This window comes from Rattus rattus, chromosome 10 (genome assembly GCF_011064425.1).
Source record: "Rattus rattus isolate New Zealand chromosome 10, Rrattus_CSIRO_v1, whole genome shotgun sequence".
Lineage (NCBI taxonomy): Eukaryota > Metazoa > Chordata > Mammalia > Rodentia > Muridae > Rattus > Rattus rattus.
In genome coordinates, this window is record NC_046163.1 from 31822704 (window position 1) to 31834412 (window position 11709).

Here is an 11709-nt window from a genome sequence, read left to right on the forward strand (position 1 = left end):
ATGCCTGAAGGTACCATAGCACAGCAGCATGCTGGCTGGACAAATCCTAAGCAGAAAGGCTCTTCCTCCTTCCCCTCCCTACCCAGGCCATACAGAAGCAGAAAGAGGCTCGACCGCCTCTGCAGAAAAGGCATGAAATGGGGGCAAGAGGGAATTCATCTTTGTTTGTGGCCTTTGGTTTACATCAACTCCACTCTACAGTGGTGTTGTATTTTCTCAGAGCTGTGACAGCATGCCTCACATAAATAACTTTGGGTAGGAGCAGTTTGTATTGGCTTATAGCCCATGGCAGCCAAAAACATGGAGGAGGACCAAGATGCAGACAGAGCCAGCTGGAACCGCAGCCTAGGCTCTTCCCTCAAAGGCCCACCATTAGTCATCGATACTTCCAAGGCCCTGTAGTCTACAGATCCATGGCATCACACAGTAGCACCACAGCTGGGGGGACAGAAGCCTGCCCTCAGGACCTGTGGTGGTTTAAATAGGAAAGGCCCTATAGACTGGTGTATTTGAATGATCGGCTTATAAGGAGTGGCTATTAGGAGGTATGGCCTGGTGGGAATAGATGTGGCCTTGCTGAAGGAAGCGCGAGAAGGTTTGGGGGTCTCATGTATGCTCAAGCTATTCCTAGTGTGGCATCCACTTTTGCTGCCTGTGGATCCAGATGTGGATCCCTCAGCTCCCGAACCAGCACCAGGTCTGCTTACACGCTGCCATGCTTCCCACACAATGATGATGAACTAAACCTCTGAAACTGTAAGCCGGCCCCGATTTATAGGAGTTGTTGGTTTGTGGTGTCTCTGCACAGCAATAGAACCATAAGAAAGAACAGCTCACCTTCAAAGCGCAGCAGCTCTGGTGCACGTAGAGTAACATGTACCCATTCTAAGGGCATTTTGAAACTTTGGTCTCCCAAGAGAACACCTCTAGAGCCAGATGGCATCATTTCCTCCTCCTGCCAGAATTCCTTCCTGCCATTTTGTATTCCATGTGCCCACTTCAAGTCTTATTCTACCACTGCTCTGTGACGTAACTGTGAACAGGGTTAACGTTTCCGTATAAACTCACATCCTCTGAACACTTTGGGATCTGACTTCTCTAGTTAATCTGACTGGGTTAGGATTTGTATGTCAGTAGGTTGTACTTTTCGTTGCTGTATAGTATACCATCTTATGGGTATATCAGTTGTTTACCCTCTTCCCTGCTAATGGACATTAAAGCTGGGAGAAACTTGGTGAACTTTGTGTATGGCGTGTGTGTGTGTGTGTGTGTGTGTGTGTGTGTGTGATGGCTATTCTTGGTGTCAACTTGACTACATCTGGAATTAACTAAAACTCAAGTGGCTGGATACATCTGTGAGGAATTTTCCTTAATTATATCACTTGAAGTAGGAAGACCCACGTTTAATCTGGGTCACATCTTTGGTGGTAGCCAAACTTATTCAGGGTTCCAGGATGTACTGAAGGCCAGCTGAGGCATCCAGCCTTGTGGACTGAACAACTACTGAATTCTTGGACTTTCTATTGGTAGACAACCCTTGTTGGACTAGCTAAACCATAGCCTGTAAGTCACTCCAATAAATTCCCCTTCTATATAGAGAGATAGATTCATTCTACCAATTCTGTCCTCTAGAGAACGTAGTATGCATGTATATGTGTATGTGTTGTATGTGCACACATATATGTATGAATGGGGGCATATGGACACCTATGTGCTCACATTTGTGAAGGGCGGAAGAGGACACTGAGTGGCCTTCTATAGCACTCTCCTCTTCTCTCCTCTGAGATAGGAACCCCTGCTGTGTAGGCTGGAAGAAGCAAGCCCTAGCAATCCCCCTGTCTCTACCACATAGTAACAAGCACACATGACCATGCCTGAATGGTTACATGGATGATGGAGATTTGAATTCAGATGCTCATGTTTGGACAGCAAGTGCTTTTGCCGACTGAGTCATCTCCCCAGCCCTGTATAAAGTCTTCACGTGAACATTTTGAATTATTTTTACTGAGCAGAGAGCCACCAAACATAGTCCAGTGTCCTATAGGATCTATAACATTTAGAGTCCAGAGCATATATTATCTATAGACTCTACAGCCTATAAAACATGTAGCACATAGCATCTGTAGCACATTTCATCTATAGCATATGGTCCCTGTAGCATATAGGAGCTATATACAGTAGTTCTGCCCTAGAACTCAGGAAGAGGAGGAGACATAATGAGCACTTTAACCCCGCAGGGAATGCACAGGATGTCCATTCTACTCCACATGTCCCCCTCCCTTTTCTGTCTCCAGTGCCTGTACACGTGTTTGTGTGTGTGTGTGTGTGTGTGTGTGTGTGTGTGCGCGCGCGCGCGCGCGCGCGTGCACACACACATTCCCTTGGTTCTTTCTTCAATTTGGTGTTTCTTTTTATTTAACTTTGAGCACTAAAAGGGAAAACTTTTTAAAGATTTATTTCTTTTTATTTTATGTGTTTGAGTATAGCACCTGCATGGGTGGTACCCACAGAAATCAGAACAGGGCCATTAGCTCCCCTAGGGCAGGAGTTCTAGATGGTTGCGAGCTATGACATGGGTGCTGGGTACCAAACCCGAGTCCCCTGCAAGAACAATGGGTGCTCTTAAGCCCTGAGCCTCTCTCTACGCCAAGAAAACTTTGCTTTCATCCAGAGTCAGGGCAGCCTCAGGAATGGCTGACATTCCATTCTGCTTTTAAACCTGGGATATACTTTAAATAATCAGGCAGCTTCTTACAGAAGTCACCATAGAGAATGGCAGATTGTATGAAAACCTCCAAAACTGTGGACCCTGACTGCCAGGGGCATACTCTACCTTCCTCCTTTAGATTCTTACAAAAGTGACGCCTCTTGGTAAGTCACACAGTTCTGTCCGCCTTCTAGAAGTGAGAGGAATGAGCAAGTAGGGCTGGACTCATCACATTTTCTCAAGACTAAAAACAAACAGACAGAAAACAAAACCCAATCCAGTGAGCATTGGTACTGAGTCAGGAAATATGGGAAAACACACCCTGCATGTGCAGACACAGGCTGACATGAGTAACACCAGCTGACGAGAAATCCTCCCTCCCCACTCTCTCCTCTCCTTCCCTCTCTGCTCCTTCCTCTCCCGCTGATCACTTCCTCTGAGTGAAGCCGGCTGCCACATCGTGAGTAGGCTCACCCACATCGTGAGTAGGCTCACCCACATCGTGAGTAGGCTCACACTGCCCTGTGGAAGGGCCCACATTGCAAAGGATTCAGATGCCAACAGCATGAAGCATGTCATCTTGGAAGTGGGTTCTCCTGCTCCAGCTGGGCCATCAGACGGTAACAGCCTCAGCCAAAGTCTTCACTGCAGCTCCATAGAAAGTCCAAGTCACCACCATGTTGGTAAACTGCTCCCATACTTCTGAACCACAAAACCACTATTTGGCTATTGTTGTAAGCTATGGAGCTGGGGAAATTTGTCACACAATAGATAACTATACCCATGTTCCAATGACAGTCATACTCTCTCCACCTTTACCTGAGGACAGGGAAAGAGAGAAGAGAGGCTGCTAAGATTTTTTTTTTCCTGCCTATATCAAGATCTTCTGGGAAGGCATACTCTTTTCTGAAGCTTCTTCTAGAAGCTACTCAAACTTCTAGATTCTACTCAATTGCCAAGAGGCTATAAAATTACTTTTTTTAGAATAGCTAAGATTTGGAACTCAGCGGGTTGGGGATTTAGCTCAGTGGTAGAGCGCTTGCCTAGCAAGCGCAAGGCCCTGGGTTCAGTCCTCAGCTCCGGAAAAAAAAAAATTGGAACTCAGTGTATTAACTAAAATAAGTATTTATTTCCTAGTTTTAATTAACTTATCAAAATATAGTCTAAATGAAAAAGTGGTCAGTGTGCATGGAATTAACTTTGAGATGGTCAAAGAGGAACACTAAGTCACCTGATATTTGGTCTTATTGAAGAAGAACATGGATATTTTGGTATCCCTTAATTTCAGACTTCTTATATAATCAAATTATTCTTCACATGCAGTTTCTCCTCCTCCTTTTTATTTTTTTTTCTTTTCTTTTTTTCAGAGCTGGGGACCGAACCCAGGGCCTTGTGCTTGCTAGGCAAGCGCTCTACCACTGAGCCAAATCCCCAATCCACTCTCCTCCTCCTTTTATCATGCGGTGACCTTGTCGTCAGTTCCTGACCTCTTAGCTTCGGCCACTGACTCCCAGGTCAAACCCTAGTCTAAAGTTCTTGGTATTCAAAGAGTGCTGCGTGGACGTGTTGTAGCAATGGCATCTGAGATTTCTCCCGACACGCAGAGCCTCAGATCTTGTCACGCTTTTACCACAGGGCATTTGCTCTCTCCTTGACTGAAAGGATCGCCCTTCATTATTTGCAGGAAGCACCCCTGTTTCGCATTCTCATTTCGCCCAAGTGTTTCCTGCAAAGCAAAGCCATTCCTAGCCAACAAATGAATGCTACATTCCCGCCATGTCCTGTCCCTGTGTTAGTCAGGATTCTCTAGACTAACAGAGCTTACAGAATGAATCTCTAGATATAGAAAGGGAGGCATTAGAATGATGTACAGGCTGTGGCCCAGTTAATTCAACAATGGCTACTTATAAATGGAAGATCCAAGAAGCTACTAGTTGTTCAGAAAATGAGGCTGGATGTCTCAGCTGGTTCAGTAGATACTGGAATCCCACAGAAGGAGGATCTATGCCAGGGAAGGAAGGATCTTGCTGGTGGGGCAAGAACAAGCAGTCAAAGGGCCAAAGTTTCCCCCTTCCATGACTTTCCATAGGCTTGAAGTAAGAGGTGTGGCCGGATTAGAGGTGGGTCTTTCTACCGCCAAGATTGAGATTAAAGATCTCACCTCAAATATATGGATTAGAAGTGGATCTTCCCTCTTCAAATTAAGGAAAAATCCCTCACAAGTGTATTCCTCCACTTTTGGATTTTAGTTAATTCTAGATCCAGTCCAGTTGACAACCAAGACTAGGCATCATAACCCCTACCATTCCACTTTTTCTAAGGAATTTTTACAATGCAATATTGTTTTACATAATCATTTTAAAACTTTCCTTTCAGGAATGTTTATGTAACACCTGCTGTGAGTTAGACAGCATTCTAAGTTCTGAGGACACAGTAAGGACAATGTCTCTCAATCTCTTACTGCATCAGAGCACACAAATACCCATTCTAGTTAGAATTTCATTTTTTTAAACTAATAATTTCTTCAAGAAGAGTCAATCCCATCCAGTGCAGAAGGGTCCCTCCAGGTCCCAGTTCTTGAACCTTCCACCATTGCATAGAGAGAGGTGCTAGCAACGTGTTTTTGTGCTAGGCCAGGCTAGTGGAGCCCAGTTGACTCCATGAATTTTGCTATTGACCCAGGACAACCTTCCTGCAGTAGAAACATCTCTGACATCATGCACACATCCATTTTCCTAGCTCTTGGTTGTCTTGCTCTCATGCCCTTAGCTGATTTCGACTCGTTCCCACTATGGGACTACTATGTTTTGTATCACAGTCAGCAAACAGTGGCACCAGCAGGAATTACAGCCACAATGTTAGGCTTGAGAAAAGCCTTCTTAGGGCAAAGCGTCTTTCGTTATCGCTCTCTGCACCTTTGCTGTGGTCTGTTTTGTCCACATCAATGCCCATGCAGAAATCCATGCCAATGTGATGGTGTTAGGAGACGAGACTGAAGAAATAGCGCTACTCATGGGTAGAATGGGTGCTCCTGGGAAAGGAGGTTTGTATACTTCCTGGCCTCTCTTGTCCCTGTGCCTTCTACCATGGAATGATGCGGCAAAGAATGACATTAGCTTCTTCATCTTGGACCTCCCAGGCTCAAGAACAATGCACAGTGAACACACACCCATCATAAACTACCCACTCTTGAGTCATAGAAGCACCAGACTGATGGAGGCAACCCTTGCCCTATCCTAGTTCACAGCACCAGACTGATGGAGGCAACCCTTGCCCTATCCTAGTTCACAGCACCAGACTGATGGAGGCAACCCTTGCCCTTCCCTAGTTCACAGCACCAGACTGATGGAGGCAACCCTTGCCCTATCCTAGTTCACAGCACCAGACTGATGGAGGCAACCCTTGCCCTATCCTAGTTCACAGCACCAGACTGATGGAGGCAACCCTTCCCTTCCCTAGTTCACAGCAAGACCCCAGTCTTTGGAGATCTGCTCTGCAGTCGGCTGAGTATTCCCTCCAGAGGTGGTGATTTAAATGTGAACAGGAAGCTCTTGGAGGTTGCCAGGGAAGGGAACATGAATATTTATTATGTGCCAGTCTCTCTCCCCTTGGCCATCATTTCAGTATGGAAGAAATGCCACTCCGGAAAGGCACGGCATGCCCTGCATCTCACAGATGAGAAACCCAGGCCTAGGGACATTTACTTAACTGCCTGTCTCATGCTCAATGGTCTGAAACCAAAACTGCTTCCAAACAGCCCTAGGGCTTTAAAGAAGCATGGTGTCCCCAGAAAATTGGAAGAATATTTTAAAAACCAAATGCACGTGTAGGTAGGAAGAGGTGACAGAAAGGGGGGACGGGAGCGAGAAGAGATGTGTGCAAGACGCTTCAGCCACGGCTCACCAAATTCATGACTACAAGACATCTCGAGTCGTAGCTGCACCAAGCCTTCCGTCTCCAGGAGTCAGAGGAGATGGACAATACCCAGTTGCACCTAAGTCACTGAGAGCCTACAACCTCGGAAGGGCAAACCTACATGATTATATTCACAGGAGCCGAACTACCCAAGTCTTACCCGACCGATTTCTCAATTTTCAAACCCCCAGGGTCCCCATCTGTGATCCACTGAAGTGCTACTACCAAACTTCCTAACCGTGAAGGAGGGATTATCATCCCTAAGTAATTTCTAAATTTAGCACTCCCCTCATGGCTTCACCCATCCCAAACTGCTGGGTAAATAAATACGAGTTTCATCATAGGAAGGCAAAAGTAATCAAAGGGTAGGCTTATTAGACACATAGAGTTTGTACATTTGTTTTGCTTTAAAAAAAAAAAAAAAGAACAACAACTCTCAAAACCACTAGGCTTGGGGTTTCACGGCATAAAATGTTTTCAAAGGAAACTAGCCTGTGATGCGGTCTCTCTTGCTCAATGAACATGAATTTCTTTTTAAAAAATTATGCAAAGCAGAAAGGATACATCCTTGCTCTATCCTTGGGATAGCAGAGGTAGAATTGGGTAAAGCATCAACTCAGGAATACGTGGATGCCATAAAACAATCCAGTTTCTCAGTGCTTACTCTGTGGAGTACCATCAGGTAGAACGTAGCATCTAGATAAGGAAGAATGTACGCTCTGACCATTTAACCATTCCCGTAAAAATAAATATGCATGTCAGTGGTGGTAATTAACACCTCTGTCGGCAAACACAGCAGGATACGATTTTGAGGTATTAACTAATGTTTTCCCTGCTCAGGGACTGCTGTTACCTGTGACCCCTCTCCTGTGCAGTGTTTTTGGCATGCGGCCTTATGAGGTGGGTCATACTACAGAACAAAAGAGGTAAATTCTTGGTTTTTGATTTTCGGAATCTGAAATCTTGGCAAAAAACAAAACAAACAAACAAACAAACAAAAACATTATGTTTGGGAAGAAAATGGAGCACATATTAGCTAAAGTCAATTTCCCTACCACTCCAAAGCAAAACTGGAAGGAAAAAAAAAACTGGTAGAAAGAACCAAAGAGTTAGACCCTTGAACAGGTCATTGAGCAGACACTATTCAGTCCCTTTCACCCTGTCCTGGTCTGGGCAAGTTCCTGCTCCAGAAGAGAGACAATAGACATGGCAGGAAATGAGGAAATATGAGAAGACTGACCAGCATCAACCCCTGCCCCACCCCTCCTGATCCTGCCACCATGGTATGAAATACCACCACAGACAAGGGTTCTTAGGCTCTTGGCCCCAGAATCATGTGTCAGTGAAGAACATCTACCTGACAAAACTCTCTGGATGGAGAAGGGGCCAAATGGCTTGGAAGTTCTCCCACATGACCATGGAGTTAAGGGACAAAGCCAAGTACTTCCTAGGGACCCAAGAGAAAGGCTGAGAGAGACCTAGATCTGAACACCCTTGGGTGGGTGGGGGGGTGGGGGCTGGGAGGAGCCAGGGTGCTGTATGTGGAGAGGCACTCCAGGAGCTTTTCCATCCAGCTGATGCCAATGTGGCTGATGAGAAACCCCAAGGGTGACATCTACCTCCAAGTCTTTCCCCTTCCTGTGCCAATGGGTCCCTAAAGCCTGCTGGGTCTCTACAAATGAACACTGCAGGTTCAAGTCCCGCACTGATGATTATCCTAGAAGACAGGCACCAGGTTCCTCACCCATGCACTCACCAGTAACCAGCTGCCTTCAGAAAGTCTGCTGCTCTCCTGAAACACAGCCATGGGCTTTTTCCCTTCATTCTTAGGAAGCAAAAGCTCAGGGTAACAGTATACAACAGCCCATGATACATCACAAGAAACCCCACGCCCACACCTCCACACATCCCCCAACACACCCCCAGGACCAAAGGATTCTAATTTATATGTAGGTAACGATGTTGCCCTACCTTGCCTTTCCTCTGCATTTGCCTAGAGCAGCTTGCTTTCCACTTAAATGGATCTTAGTGCCTTTACTCCCTGCAACACCCTCTTGTTACTTCCCCACTACAACAGCAGCTACAGTCTCCACAGCCAGTCAGTTAAATACACCTCACTGCTCTCTCCTCTCTAATCCATGCCTACAAGCCTCTTCTCCCACTCCAGGAACACGGTAGCTTTTTACTTCCCTTTAGTTCAGCTGATCATGCCCTGTCACCTAACTAACTGGGTAATGAAATAGACTGGAGTGATAGCATCACGTAGCAGTGTGTGACTGGTCCATTCCAGGAAAAGGAGGTTCCCTCAGCAGAATTCCCAGAGAAGGGATTCCCAGTCCATGTGCAGTGTGGTAGAAGTAAAACGATCATTTGTTAAGTGAAGTCGCTGGTGGCTGCTGTCTCATACTCTAACCCATCCTGAGTCATGGCTTGGGAGACTGCTGGCCACAGGCTCTCATATGGCTTCTTTGAACTCTCATACTGCTGCTGGTCTCTGAAAACCAAGTGCAGGCACTTGGAGTGAACATTCAGGGTCTCTTACACCCAACTGATTCGATGTTGAGAATAATCAAAAAATATGTAGACCTGCTCTCTCCAAAGATTCATACATAGTATCTATTGTCTTCTCCACGAGGGTCCTAAGGAAATATCTGTCAGATGAAACTGAGTCATAACCTCAAGCGTTAGAAGCAGAAACACAAAATGACTGTGAGTCGTGGCCAGCAGGTAAGGGGGTAACCGTGTGAGATCAGTGCAGCACCCCCGAGGCTCCCATACCCAGGGGCTCCAGTCCCAGTGAGTGGAGACTTTTCCAGGCTCTTTGCCTACTCTTCAATTTTGTTTTAAGCGTCCTTAAACTAGGACAGGAATGAATTCATTCTCTGAAATAAAACTGTAAATAAAGTGTTGTGGTTTGCCCTAGAGTTATCTGTATTTTGATGCTGCCCCAAGGACAGCTGCCTAGTCAGTACTCAGAAATCAGGTGACTTCACCAGAAACTTCTCCCCCATTGAATTTGTGAAATACAGGTGAGGGGCAGGTACAGGACAGAAGGAGGCCTGTCACTGGAGGAGAAGGAAGGAGGGTGGGAGAGAAGTTTGAAGGAAGAGGAGGAGACTGGAATGGAAAGGAGGAGAGGAGAAGGAGAGAGAGAAGCCGTAGCAGGACAATGGAGGCTGATGTAAAGATCTCGCTCTGTGTATTTACAGGTTGTTATTAATGTTCTTAAGGGATGGACGGCACCAGGCTTTGTATGATTAAGTGGGCAATTATATCTTACCAATTGGGTCAAAGATTATTGTGTTGTGTGTTCTTTTATGTGACGGTTTGAGTGTAGCAAAGTGTGCGGCAGCAGGAGACACTGGGCCACCAAGGAGTTGGGATGTGTTTCCGCAAAGATATCTAGCAGATATCTTGGGGCACCGGAGTGCTGGACCTAGCAGGATAAAAACACCTATACTTTTTTTATTTTTTATATTTTTACAACAACAATATAGCACCATAAATACCATTTTCAGGTTATCTACAGACAGCTCAAGAGGAGGAGAGGGTGAGGTGAGTGCTTAAGTCACTCCCTACTTCCGTCCTGGACTGTCTTTCTTCCCAGAGGTGTTTTGGCAGACATTAGTAGTTTCTGTGCATCACTGAGGAGAGAAGTAACATCGTAGTCTGAAGTGAAAAGTGAGGCAGGCATTGAGGGACAGGCTCGTACCCAAATGACCCACCCCATCACTTGCTAGTGCAGGAAATCCTTATGTAACTACGAAGGCGCTGTTTCTCCAACCTCAGAGGACAGCTTAATAGGAATAATAACTAAACAGCACCGTCTTTACTGTGGGAATCAGGACAAGGGCTGAGAGGCACAGTGAACACAGCACAGCACATCTAGAATGTCCCCGCCACCTTCCGTTGTGTTCTCAGTTTACTTCACATGTAGATTGTTCTCCTTTCTAGCAGACAACAAACTCCTTGAGAAAGGCACACCCCAGTTTTCTTTATATGTCTTCTAATGTACGCTTTTGAGGAGAAAGAGACAGTGTACACACCATGAGTGCTTGAAAGCTCTATCAGAGGCTGCTGCGCCCCAACCCTCTGCATTAAACTACGCAAACGACATGCTCTGTGCCGTGTGACAAGTATTCCTCAGTTCACACTGCCAGCGTCCGTCTGGAGTCTGGGATGAGAACGGCGATCGGCTCTCAGTTTCCCGAGGGCACGGGTCACGTCTCACCCAGCTCTGTGTCCACACATTATCCAAGTGAAAACAAGCACGTGTAAGAAGCAGGTGCTGTCTGTAACCTACCTCTTCACCCATGCTGAGGCCCCGGTGTGACTGGATTTGCAGGTGAGTAGAGCTATGGGAAGGTATTAGTGGGATGTGAGGTTATGGGGCCCAATAACAAGGCTGTGCCATGGTAAGAAATGGGAGACAGATTCCGGGGCATTTTCTCTCTGGAGAAAGCAGGAGAAAGTCGTGAGAGACAGAGCTGGAAGGAAGAAAAAGAGCCAAATCAGCCAAATCAGCTGACCAGGAACCTTGATCAGAAACCTCTAGAGTCTACAACTATGAAAAGATAAATTTCTACCTCTAAGCTACCTGACCTACAGTAACTTATGTAACAAATGTTACAGTAACAAATGCCAGCCTTTAGATTTTAATAATTTGAGGGACAGTTCCTCAGAATCATCAAATAATGCAGTAGGACAATAGAATAGCCCTACCGACCCATGGTCTTTCCACCTTTTGCAATTCATGAGCACATTCAGTTGTTATTCAAAGGTCATTAAGCGGAATACACTGCAGAAGAGGCCAGCGGTAAGAAACGGCATAGTTATTGGCCAGAAAGAAGAGGAGGCACCTGATTAGTGGCCCAGAGGACAGCACGTTGTTCTGTGAAGTACAGGTAAAGGAGAGCTTCCAGGTAACCCTCTCCTGACGGGAGCCCTAGGGTGTGACAGGAAGCACTGCACAGCAGTAAGATCGTTTCCTGCTGGGACAGCAATGGGAAAAGTGGCCTCGCGGAGGAATTCTGCACAGAAATGCTCTCTGAACAAGAGCTGAAACCTCGAGAAAAGCCATAAGTTGT